At 40.6% G+C, this 12,591-nt stretch overlaps 1 protein-coding gene across 1 annotated transcript in view; it reads left to right on the forward strand.

Moving 5' to 3' along the window:
* Nucleotides 1-338: 338 nt before the first annotated feature.
* LOC110494073 (metabotropic glutamate receptor 2) overlaps nucleotides 339-12,591 on the forward strand; it is a 60,011-nt gene continuing 47,758 nt past the window's right edge. Inside the window, exon 1 of the mRNA XM_021568769.2 lies at nucleotides 339-835. The gene's annotated coding sequence lies outside the window, so the exon portion shown is untranslated. The remainder of the gene's footprint in view (nucleotides 836-12,591) is intronic.

Here is a 12,591-nt window from a genome sequence, read left to right on the forward strand (position 1 = left end):
TTCCTGCCAAGAATGCATTTGGGTTATTAACAGTGTAAAGTTACAAGAGTAGCCATCAGTAAAGACCATCAAAGGCATTTGGTGGATATCGGATTTCCTGAGATGGGAATATGCCTAGATATTAATTTATTGGAAAGGTATTCCATAAAGGACATTAATTAATATGTACAGTTGTATAGATCCAAGACAAGTAGATTATTATGGCAAATTTCAAATAGTACTTTGTGCATAACAATAACCCAGTGCAGGCTACATTCCAAGAACAACTGCTACACAGCAAGCAATTTGCGCGCGAGACAACAGAGCATATCAGTCAGGGGGTGCTCTGTTTCGAAGTTGACCTGATGAACTCGCATACAGAGAAGGATATCTCTATCGCTCGCTCGCTCTCTCTCTCTCTCTCTCTCTCTCTTTCTCTCTCTTTCTCTCGCTCTGCCATTGAAGGCATTTAATTGGAAATACATGAAGCAAGAATGTAATAATCGCATTATTAAATGGCACGTGATGTTTAAATTGACTAATGAGAATTAACTCAAACGTTCCGAACTGTCCATTCTGGTTTTGAAGAGCGCTTGCAGATCGAGACATTTTACATAACTTCATACTTGGCTATCTACTCTGGTCAGTGTGTCCGTTTAAAGTCATAATAGCCAACTATATCCTACACTCAGCGCCTTGGAATTTCGAGCACAACTATGTGGTCAAGAATGTCGAGGAATTACCCACTCCTGCCAATCTGATCTAGATTTCAGAACCAAGGACAGTTCACACCTGCTCCACCTGGGATACCGACGCGCGACGTTTCCTCACTTCCCGACTTTAACAATGCAACCAGGTAAGAAATGCTAACTCTGCTGTTTTAGGCTAGGCTACTCACTGTCACAGCATGCCAGTTTTATCAGAAATACTTGTGCATCAATATAGAATTGGCTAATGCGTTATTCACATGGTTTAATAGTGCCTTTCCTACAGGTCTATAGCAACTGTACAATACAATTTTACCTCCATATCGATGTAGGTTTTAACATTGTAGCCTTCCATGCTATTTGGCTAAATTATGCCGTTTATGGAAATAGCCTACAAATAGATTATTTTCCATTTGAAAAAATATGTTGAATTTAGAAGATCTATTGCATACAATAGCAGGCTATATTACATACTGGAAGAGTAGGCTTATTAGTATTACAAATAAATGTAATATTGAATCAATTGTTTATAAGCACATGCACAAGTTGTCACCACTCCCACCTCATCTGTAGTCCATGCTCTATTGTTCTGCACATTATCAATCTAAAGCAAAGTTTGACAGGTCAAGAAGAATGTGACATAGTATTGACTATGTTTTAACATGAACAATCCTAGATCATACCTTGTATATTACTAGGGGCTATGTATTGCTCATTGGTAGGCTATATAGAAATGGTATTTTTGCATTATATTTCACTTTTTAGTCATTTAGAAAATGCTCTTATCCAGAGCGATTTACAGGAGCAATAGCCTATTTAAAAGTCACAATGATAAGTTGGTCTTAAGAGCAGCGAAAGGATAGATGTTATTGACCATGCAGAGCTGGAGATCCAGGTGCTAGCCTACGAAAAGTGAAATATTCTAATCAATCAACACACCAAAAAACTGCATGTGCCATGCAATCATGACCATCCTCCATGAGACATCCGAGATCTGTCCTAAGATTTAAAGCTGACCATAGCAGCATATAGTGTAGGCTACAGTAGGCCCTACCAGGCGCTATATTAATGTATCGTTAGATCACATTATGTGGTGAACAGGTACTGAGGCAACTTGGATTTTGTCTGCCCTCTCTACCTATAGCATAGGCTACTAGAGTCTGTCCTCATTGTTAATTCTGCATTGTGAAGTAAAAGTTGTCACAAATATAAATAGTAAAGTAAAGTACAGATTCCCCCAAAAACGACTTAAGTAATGCTTTAAATAGTATTTTTACTTAAGGACTTTACACCACTGCATATAGGTGGCCCAAGGATTCAAACCCACAATCCTGGCATTGCAAGTGCCGTGCTCTACCAACTGAGCCATACAGGACCAGAAACAGACGCAGTTCCTCTATAGGCTAACATATTTAACTGGGAATAGAGATTCATCTAATTAAGCTCTATCCTTCTTCATGAAACACCATCAAAACCCCGCTCCTTCCTGTTTTGAAGTCACACCCATTGTGTGTTGTTTCTCTGCTCACTTTACAGGACCAATAACCCCATTCATCTCATGTAGAAAGGAGTCAAAAGCCTCTTATCACCCGAACAAAAAGTAGATCGTAGTTGGATTACTTTTGGGGGGATTGAGCCCAAAACCCTCCTGTGAGAATTTGACACTCAGTCACTAATGCTCTATATTGTAGCATACAATGGCTATTCAGTCAAACTTTCTAGTTTGAATAGGCTTCCGTTTACTGAGTGCACTTTTTCGATACATCACAAAAGAACACCAGTTGGCCTTCTGAATGTCCCCCTGTGAGAACTACTTGAAATCTGAAGTACCTATCAGAGTTAGATTCAGCTATGGAACTTTTTGAGGTCATTTTGAAGCCCATTGAGTCTTGGGCATTCTCACGCTGGACTGATGAATATTCCATAGCAACGCAGAGTTGAGTGCCGGGGGAAGGTCTTGAAGTTAACATTTTTGGTTCAAGTGAGGAGAAAGGGAATTGACCAGCATGTTGTGGTGTGTGTGTGTCCGTGTGTTTGAACCGAGAGATGAAATGGATCACTGAAACACAATAGTGACTTGGAGTGATAGAAAAGCTGGAAAGATGCTATGTCACATGGGTTAATCTAAATCATGAATATTTCAGAGTCACAAATAGATAACACCTTTAGGTATATCTGTCTAGAATAAGACATGTTATCTCTTTATGATTGCAGGTGTTATTGCCATTCATCGACACAAGGTGTCTACTGTTAGTGTTGCCTTAGGGTGTAAGTCTTTGCTACTTATTGTATGTGTTATGTGTTAAATATTTATATCCATCTTAGCACGCATTGTTTAATTGTTTATTTATTGAAATGTTAAAACAAGTTAAGAACCAAAGTCATTATTTTAAATATTACAGACTGAGCATCAATCATACTTATACCAATGACATTATATAGAACTCATTATATTCACACCAGCCATTCATACTCATACCAATGATGATACCCATTATAATGCCAATGTTATGATAGACACAATCAGACATGTTTAATCTACGGAGGCTGTATTTGAGCAGTGCCTTGAGCAGCTGGGCTCTCTGTCTGAGGGCAGACAGGGCATAGGCTCCTTCTGGCTCCACCATGTGTCGTGTGATGGTGTTCAGGTCTGTTAGGGAGGGTTACTGGCTGTGCTGTCTGACATCTCACCACCTGATCAGGGTGCCACTTAACACAGCATGGGGACATCTACCAGCTAACAACATTACCGTCCATATGAAGGTGCTATCATGCACCACTTACCAAGAGGACTAACTGCAAACTGTTTGGTCTGAAAGTCTAGCTCAGTAGAACCTATTCTAGACTCTTCTACATCAATATGTTCACAAGTGTCTGCTGCCCACAGTTGATGAAAACAGAAGCTTCATTTGGGAGTCTTTGTACAGTAAAAGCCAGTGAACTGTACTGTACCAATGGATCTTAAGGACCTGTGCTTGGTTGAAACATGTGCTCAAAGCAGCATTTGTCACTCAATAATTTGAGAAATGCCGTTATTTGGATTCCAAGGGAGAGAGGCACATTGTATTGGAGGCGGCTGACTACTGTACTGTATGCTGCTAGAGGGATCTGCGTTGAAGAGACCTGCAGCTTTTCAATGCACGTGATGGGAGGCTGGTGTGGATTTGGTACTGTATGTGTGCGTTAGCTTGCTAGCTGAGGGTTCAAAGTGGAGCAATTATGCACACTGTCTTCTCTTTTTGAACTCCTGTTTCACTGGGAATCATTGTGCAGAGATAGCTGGGTAGGGAGGGAGCAGCTCTCTTTGCTGCCAAGTGCTATTGTGACGGTCGATTCCGCCACGAGCCAGATTTAATGACATGACCATGGCCTGATAGAAAATTCCTCAGAACTAAGAGGAGGCTGAGCAAGAGTTGACAGTTGTCGTAGCAGCTCCAACTCATGTCAAATGACTCTTGGTCCCCTTGGTTATTTGCTGTCTCCTGTTTAAGGGGAAAGTATTATGAGGTCTACTGAGTGGGAAATGTTTTCCTAATATTGCCAGACATATCATTTGATATCTATCTACCTCCCATACTTCAAGCTTGTGTTATCCCCATATCTCTTCAACACACATCTGGGGAACTTGCAGTAGGACTTTATTTGCTATCAACAGACTAAGATCCACTCTTAGATCAAAACGTTGTGTAACTAAGCCTAATTAAATGTATGTGGTGATGCCATTGTGTCCGTGTTCTATATCTTTCGTTTTTTTTGGGGCGACTATGACAGTCAGTCCTTAGACCATACCTTGGCCTAGTTCCTTTTGGCCCCCTTCTTGGTCTTCTTGGTTGGCCCTGATTCCTCCATTAAACTCAGGCTCTGCAAATGGAGTCCCTACCAAGCCCACCTGGTACAAGGGACAGTCGAGTGGGAGGATTCGATTGCTAACATCAATTAAACAGTTTTGGGTCACCTGTACCCTGTAGCTCCTGTTGGAAGGCTTTACAACAACAGACTGTGGCTCAGTCCCAACAAGTTCTCCTTCCTCTTGAAGTGTGCACTCGTTCACTACTCCCCACAAATTGTAAAGCGTCGATTGGTGTAGGCATGGGCTAGAGGAAGTTTCCATATACCAGTCATATCCTTTCAAATCCATAAAGGGAACTGAACAAGTACACAGTTCGAGAGAAAGGAGATACTATTTGTACACACGCTATGAGACAGGAAGAAGGATATGGCTGGCATATTTGTATGCTTCATGATCTCACCATACCAAGCATAGCCATGCTAAACACCTGCTCCACTAAAGTACACCAACAAAAGTTCTGGGTTTTGCCTTGACATGTCTAAACAGCTATAAAACAGAATAGAAGGTAGAAGAAAATGTAGCATTGTAAAATAGTTAACTCAGTCTACTTTACCTTGTAGAATAATATGGACAGTTGATTTGGACAGAATATTTGGTTGTTTATGAAGTTTTTGCCATTATGAGTGTTCTCCTCACACTATTTTGATTGAGCGTGAATCACTGTCTTGCCAATGGAGCACAGGCAGTTTCAGTTGTTTTTCTCTTGGAGGGAGAGAAGAGGTTTCATCAATGCACCATATGGTCTACAGTAATGTCGGGGTTGTGTTTCTGTAGAGATGGCAGATTCAGCAGCAATCATTGCACTTGTTCCTGCTCATTTGCTTCCTTGTCTGTTGCTGGGGTATGACTGAACAATATCCCATTGAACACCATCACACACACACGCACCAGGGGGGAGAAGCTATACGGACACTCCTGGTGTACAAAGTGATGATGTATGTCGCGCTGCTGAGAGCCGAGTGAACCAAATCACACAGACCAACTTTCTCTGGCCAAAGACTGAACTGACTAGCCTCTTTCTCACCAGGGGCCCACCCACAGGAAGAGTGACAGGACATGCTATAGGTGGCATACTATGACCACAGGTTATTACTAACTATAGTCATGGGTGCTGAGAGATGTAGGTGTACACATTCCTTTTGTACTAAGTTTTTGAAAAAACGTATATGTTTAACATTGACCAGTTTACTGCGATAAGGTACCTGTAGGTAGAAAACTTTTAAGATTAAGACATGCATCTTTACAAATAGTATTACATGAAGTCCTCTATATGTCCACTACCAAAGCTTGGCAAAGATTATCAACATCTTGCCGTATCCTTTTAGCAACGGCAAAACTGGTTGAAATTATGTATTTTCAACCAGTTTTGCAACAGCATATGCCGTATGAGTTAGATGGTTGATTGAAAACCCAGGCCACACCTTCAACTAACAGCTATAGCTAGTATCTCCCATCAGTGACGAGGTGGTGTGTCCAGCAGCTAATGGGACTGATTACCTCAGCTTTCCTTAACAAAGTTCTCAGATGGCCAATCATAGTTTGAAATTGAATGTCGATTGTGAAATAAAAATCACAAAAAGTAGTGTTGTCACGATGCCAGAATTTTTACTTTGATACCGATACCAGGTATAGTATCACAATACTCGATTCCATTACGATACTCAATACCAAAACAATACCAAAACAATACCAAAACAATATCACTGGAAAAAACAGAAGGCATATTAGCCAAAGTCACAGAATGGCACTTGATCCAACCTGTTAAGCTCAGCTACTGCTCTGTTTAATCGCTGGGCATCTTTTGAGTTATCATTACATTACAATTTTTTTACCTCAACATTTTTCAGATGCCATGTATGCTTTAATGAATCAATTATACAATCATACAATCAATTTTACTTTGTATTTACCAATCTACATAACAACATAATGGTAATAATTTATTTGAATTAAAAATATCTATTGATATACTGGCTAAATCAAGATGAAGCCTAGGCATATCCACAATACACACAATGTGTGTGCCTGCATTGAGTTATTGAGCTTGTTTTGGCTGATTCCATGGGACTACAGATAGCAAACAATCTGTTTCCCTTCCTTATTGTATATTTGCATACAAATAGCCTATTTTATACAAATGTGTGCTGTCTCTTTAACCAGTAATATCGTCATTCACAAGGCAAGAGTGGGGCGGCCTGTCGGAACACAGCCAGTTCGCTCAGGCAATAGATCATCTTTGGGAGAGATGTGAGACAAAGACCGAATAAGTGAATGAATAAAGTTTTTGTTGTCAATCAGCTTTGAAATCAGCATACAAGCTTCGCACACCTCTATTTGGGGAGTTTCTCCCATTCTTCTCTGCAGATCCTCTCAAGATCTATCAGGTTGGATGCAGAGCGTCGCTGCACTGCTATTTCCAGGTCTCTCCAGAGATGTTCGATCGGGTTCAAGCCCGGGCTCTGGCTAGGCCACTCAAGGACATTCAGAGACTTGTCCTGAAGCCACTACTGTGTTGTCTTGGCTGTGTGCTTAGGGTCGTTGTCCTGTTGGAAGGTGAACCTTTGCCCCAGTCTGAGGTCCTGAGTGCTCTGGAGCAGGTTTTCATCAAGGATCTCTCTGTACTTTGCTCCATTCATTTTTCCCTCGATCCTGACTCGTTTCCCAGCCCCCGCCGCAGAAAAACATCCCCACAGCATGATGCTGCCACCACCATGCTTCACGGTAGGTGTAGTGCCAGGTTTCCTCCATGTGTGATGTTTGGCATTCAGGCCAAAGATTTCAATCTTGGTTTCATTAGACCAGAGAGAGTCCTTTAGGTGTCTTTTGGCAAACTCCAAGCGGGCTGTCATATGCCTTTTACTGAGGAGTGGCTTCCGTCTGGCCACTCTACCATTAAGGCCTGATTAGTGGATTGCTGCAGAGATGGTTGTCCTTCTGGAAGGTTATCCCATCTCCACAGAGGAACTCTGGAACTCAGAGTGACCATCGGGTTCTTGGTCACCTCTTGGTGGTTCCAAACTTCTTCCATTTAAGAATGATAGAGGCGACTGTGGTACCCTTCCCCAGATCTGTGCCTCAACAAAATCCTGTCTCGGAGCTCTACGGAAAATTCCTTTCGACCTCATTGCTTGGTTTTTGCTCTGACATGCACTGTAAACTGTGGAATCTTATATAGACAGGTGTGTGCCTTTGCAAATTATGTCCAATCAATTGAATTTACCACAGGTAGACTCCAATCAAGTTGTAGAAACATCTCAAGGATGATTTAATTGAAACAGAATGCACCTAAGCTCAATTTCGAGTTTCTTACAAAGGGCCTGAATACTTATGTAAATAAGGTATTTCTGTTTTCGCCTCGTCATTATGGGGGTATTATTGTGTGTAGATTGATGAGGAGAAGAACAAATATTTAATCAATTTTAGAATAAGGCTGTAACGTAACAAAATGTGGGAAAAGGGAAGGGGTCTGAATACTGTCTGAATGCACTGTATTTTCCCATTCATTACAAAGACCCCCATTGCTTTGTTTGACAAACCCATGCAGCTCTCGCTCTCTATCTCTCTCTCTCTCTCTCTCTCTCTCTCCAGTCAAACAGGTATTTTCAACCCCTAATATACAAGATATGACCTCAACATGATACGAATTTATATCAGCAAACCTCTTGTCATTTATATCAGCAAAACTCTCTGCCCACTACCCCTCCCTGCCCACCCACCACCATCCTCTTTTTTTGCCCATCATGTTTCCATGACAACCCCAGTTAGCGAAGAAGAGAGCTCTTCCAAGTGTGAGAATATCTCTGATTATACTTCTTGTATGGTATGGTGGTGGTATGGTTCACACTCCATGATGCTATACTGTAAATATTTGATTAGGTTTTTCAGTATGGATTTGTCTTCGATTAGAATAATGAATAACGAATAACGGAGTATGCTATAACCACTGTCCAAGGACAGAGCTCTTTTATACAGTATTCATTCACTTCTACCTTTCATTCAAAAAGTGATCCCACTGTGGTTTTCCACAAGGTTTCTCCTTGCATGTGGTCCTTGGAGATGGTTCTTCACTGAACTAGCTCCCAGTACACACACAAAAAAATTGTGCTTAATAGTACCAAATAGGGTTATTTAGCTTGTAACCATAGCGGAACCCTTTTTTGGTGCTACTGTGAATAGAACCCTTTCTTGAAGTAAAAAAATAACTATGCTCATGAGGTTCTAAATGGAACCTGTATGGTGCTATAAATATCCTTTCCTACGGTTCTATAAAGAAGCATTACAAGAAAAGATTAAAGCCTTAAAACCCACTTTTATGGGTCTTGAAACTTCCCATTAGCACTGCATGAAATGGTCACATTTGCACTTGTTTTTAAGGACACACCTCAAATATTGCCACCCCTCCCACCTCAGTTCAAGCGAGCTGATGTTAGACAGGTAAATTGACAAACCTCGTGTTATGACTGGAGAATACCAGTGAGACAGTTTTTACATGACGAAATAGAAAGATTAACGTGAATTTGACACTTGTGCTTCCTTAGCGCCAGCCAAAAATAGAGCCCTTTATCTGTTGTAAAGTTCTTTCTCCTCAAGTCAGTGTTCACTGTTTATATTCTTAATCTCCCAGTGATGCAATTAGTTAGAACAACTCGTGTCAAGTGCTGGACGCACTCGACAAAAGCAGAGGGCAACACATGATACAGTATATTCACTAAATAAATGTATTATTGTAACGGCTGTTGTCGGATGAGACCAAGGTGCAGCGTGGTAAGTGTTCATGATAAATGTAATACTCAAAACACTCAAACAAAATAACAAAGAGGGAAAACCGAACAGCTGCCTCTGATTGGGAACCACACCAACATAGAAATAAAGAAACTAGAATGTCCACCCTAGTCACACCCTGGCCTAACCAAGATAGAGAATAAAAGCCTCTCTATGGCCATGGCGTGACAATTATGTACCCGTGCGCATGTGCTGTGTATGTACTGTGAAGTCAGTCAAGTGAAAACAGAGGAAGTATGTATATAGTGTAGATGTACAGTATGTGAGTGGGTGCAAGTGGGTGAGTGTTTCATGTTTCAGAGAAGTCAAATGTGTCATAAGATAAAATGTATCTTATTAAATCATCAAATCAAGCTTTATTTATACAGCACATTTCAGACATGGGATGCAACAAAATGTGTCTCATAGGAAAACATATTTAAAAAAACAAAGCAGAAATATTTACAACACAACAAACACAAGATAAAAAAACAAAAGAATGACACAAACTGAACGACTAAAAAGCACCCTAAGAAAAGCTAAAAAGATTCAATTTAAGATCTCTTTTAAATATGTCCACAGTTTTGGCCCCCCTCAGGTTCTCTGGCAGGCTATTCCAGATGCTGGGGGGATAATAACTAAAGGCTGCCTCTCCAAGCCTCTTGATCCTAGGTTTTGGGATAGTTAAAAGGCCAGTGCCAGAGGACCTGAGGGACCTACTGTGTACATAACTTAAAAGCATGTCTGACATGTATTGCTGTGCACAATCGTGGATTGGTTTAAAACCAATTGAAGAATCTTGGTACCCGTGCTGCAGAATTCTGTATGTTTTGCAGTTGACCAATGGCTTTCTTGGGTAGAACAGACCGGAGAGCATTACAGTAGTCAAGCCTGCTTGTAATAAAAGCATGGATGTGTCTCGCTGTCCTAGCCTGAGAGAGAAACTGCGCAGTTTGGCAATGTTCCTCAGGTGGTAAAAAAAAAAAGATTTTTGTCACATTCCTAATGTGCGATTCGAATCTAAAACGCACACCTAGGTTTTTTGTCTTTATTGCCCATGAATTAATATGTGCGGCCAGATTTGCGCTCTGTGCTTTGGCACCAACAAAAAGTACCTTGGACTTGTCTTGATATAGTTGGAGGAAGTTGCAAGCCACGCAAGTATTTAAATCACTAATACAGTCTAATCATTTATCCCAAAAATTCTCTGGTGACACTTAAATATAAAGTTGTGTATCGTCTGTGTAGCAGTGAAAATCCTTGCTGTGCTTTCTGATAGTGCTGTTCACATCTAAATTGGTTTAGGACCTATTTATTTGGTCAAGATTTCTCTGTCACCGTATACTGTGAACATAACTCAGAGAAAATACATATCACATGTGGCGTTCCACAAGGTTTGATTTTGGGTCCGGTACTGTTCAGTTTATATACTGTATGTTACCCCTTGTAACATATATAAACTGAACAGTACCGGACCCAAACTAATCCACCTCTCCAGTTTGTCCAGAAGGACATCATGGTCAACAGTGTCAAATGCAGCACTTAAATCCTAGAGTACAACAAGGACAGAGAGCTGTTTGGCATCTCGGTTGGCTCTAAGATAATCTCCCACTTTAACTAAGGCTGCCTTCTTCAGATATGCTATTAAAAACTGTTTTAAAGAAGGTGGTGGGGATAGGATCAAGAAGGCCAGTAGAAGTATTAAGTTGTAATATCACTTTCCTGAGCATGTCTGTGTCAACCAGGGAAAATACATCTGTAGTGCCTTTGCGTGGTAGGCTAGGGAACAAATCATCAAACTTCTCATCAGGTTTTGCTTGACTGATACCCAGCCTAATGTTGATTATCTTATCTCTTAAATATGCCGCAAAGTCATCACATTTAGATGTGGAGGGAAGTTCAAATAGGTTTGAGGTGGTAGGATTTATCAGGCCATCAATGGTCGAGAAGAGCACTCTCTCATTATTCTGATTAATAGTGATCAAGTTAGAAAAATGAGCCCGTCTGGCATTTCTAATTGCCTTGTTATATATGCCAAGTTGCTCTCTCAAAATATCATAATGGACCAGCAACTTTGACTTTCTCAACTTTCTCAACCTTTCTGTAATCTTTCTGTAATTTCTCTTTAATTGATTAAATTCCTCACTCATCCAAGGGTCTCTCTGTTTGGATGTGGCCCTTTTCAAATGTAATGGAGCTATGGCATCAATGGTTGCCCTTAATTTTCTATTAATGTTATCAACTAAATCATCACAAGAGGAAGGCAGAATAGGTGGTGGAGAATTGTTCATACATAAAATCTGTAGCAACTTCAGAGGTAGGATAGTGTTTCTTAATAATGTGTTCGGTATTACCCTGTGCTTTGGGCAACAAGGTAGTAAAAAATGCACCGTGGTGATCAGATAAAGCAACATCAACAATAGAGGATATGTCAATAGAAAGTCCCTTGGTAATAAACAGGTCCAGAGTATGGCCGCAGTTATGGGTGGGCCTAGTAACATGTTGGGAAAAGTCTATAGTGCTCAAAAGATTCATACATTTAACAGCCTTTTAGTCAGTCTCTTTCTCAGCATGAATATTAAAATCGCCCAACACAATGATTTTATCATAGTTCTCAAGGACACAATTCAGATAAATCATTATATAAAGTGTGGCAGGACTTTGGTGGCCGATACAGGGTTATAGCCAGCACTGGATGCTGACATTTAAACAGTACAGCATGATGCTCAAAAGACCAACAGTCGCCAAACGAAATATCCTTACAGCTGAGAGTACTAGTAAAAATAGAGGTTGTCCCCCCACCCTTTTTCCATTTTCTGAGAGAGTATGAAAAGCTGTAGTCCAGGGGGAGTCTTCAATAAGAGAGGAACAAGTTTCAGTGATCAACATGTTTCAGCGATCAACATGCAATCAACTTTGAGCTCAGTAATGAGGTCATTCGCGAGAAAGCTTTTACTAGTGATTGCTCTAACATTTAAAAGCCCTATATTCAATGACTGTGGGCCACTCTGCCCCTGGGGAATCTGCCTCGAGGTAACCAATGGAATAACAACCAAATTATTAACGTTATAAACACGTTTTCTGACAGTCTCCAGTATAACAGAATGGTAGGAGATTACAGTTTGTATAAACTCACCAGAAGGTGGAGTTAAAGTAAAATAAATTAGGTTACTCACAACAACCATAGTGCCATTTCAACAGGAGTTGCTTATGCTTTCCAAGTTCTGTGTTGCTTACATGCTGACCACACCTCTCGCGTTACATGCACAAGTGTTGCAAAATATATTTACACAT

Source organism: Oncorhynchus mykiss, chromosome 17, assembly GCF_013265735.2.
Source record: "Oncorhynchus mykiss isolate Arlee chromosome 17, USDA_OmykA_1.1, whole genome shotgun sequence".
NCBI classification, from domain to species: domain Eukaryota; kingdom Metazoa; phylum Chordata; class Actinopteri; order Salmoniformes; family Salmonidae; genus Oncorhynchus; species Oncorhynchus mykiss.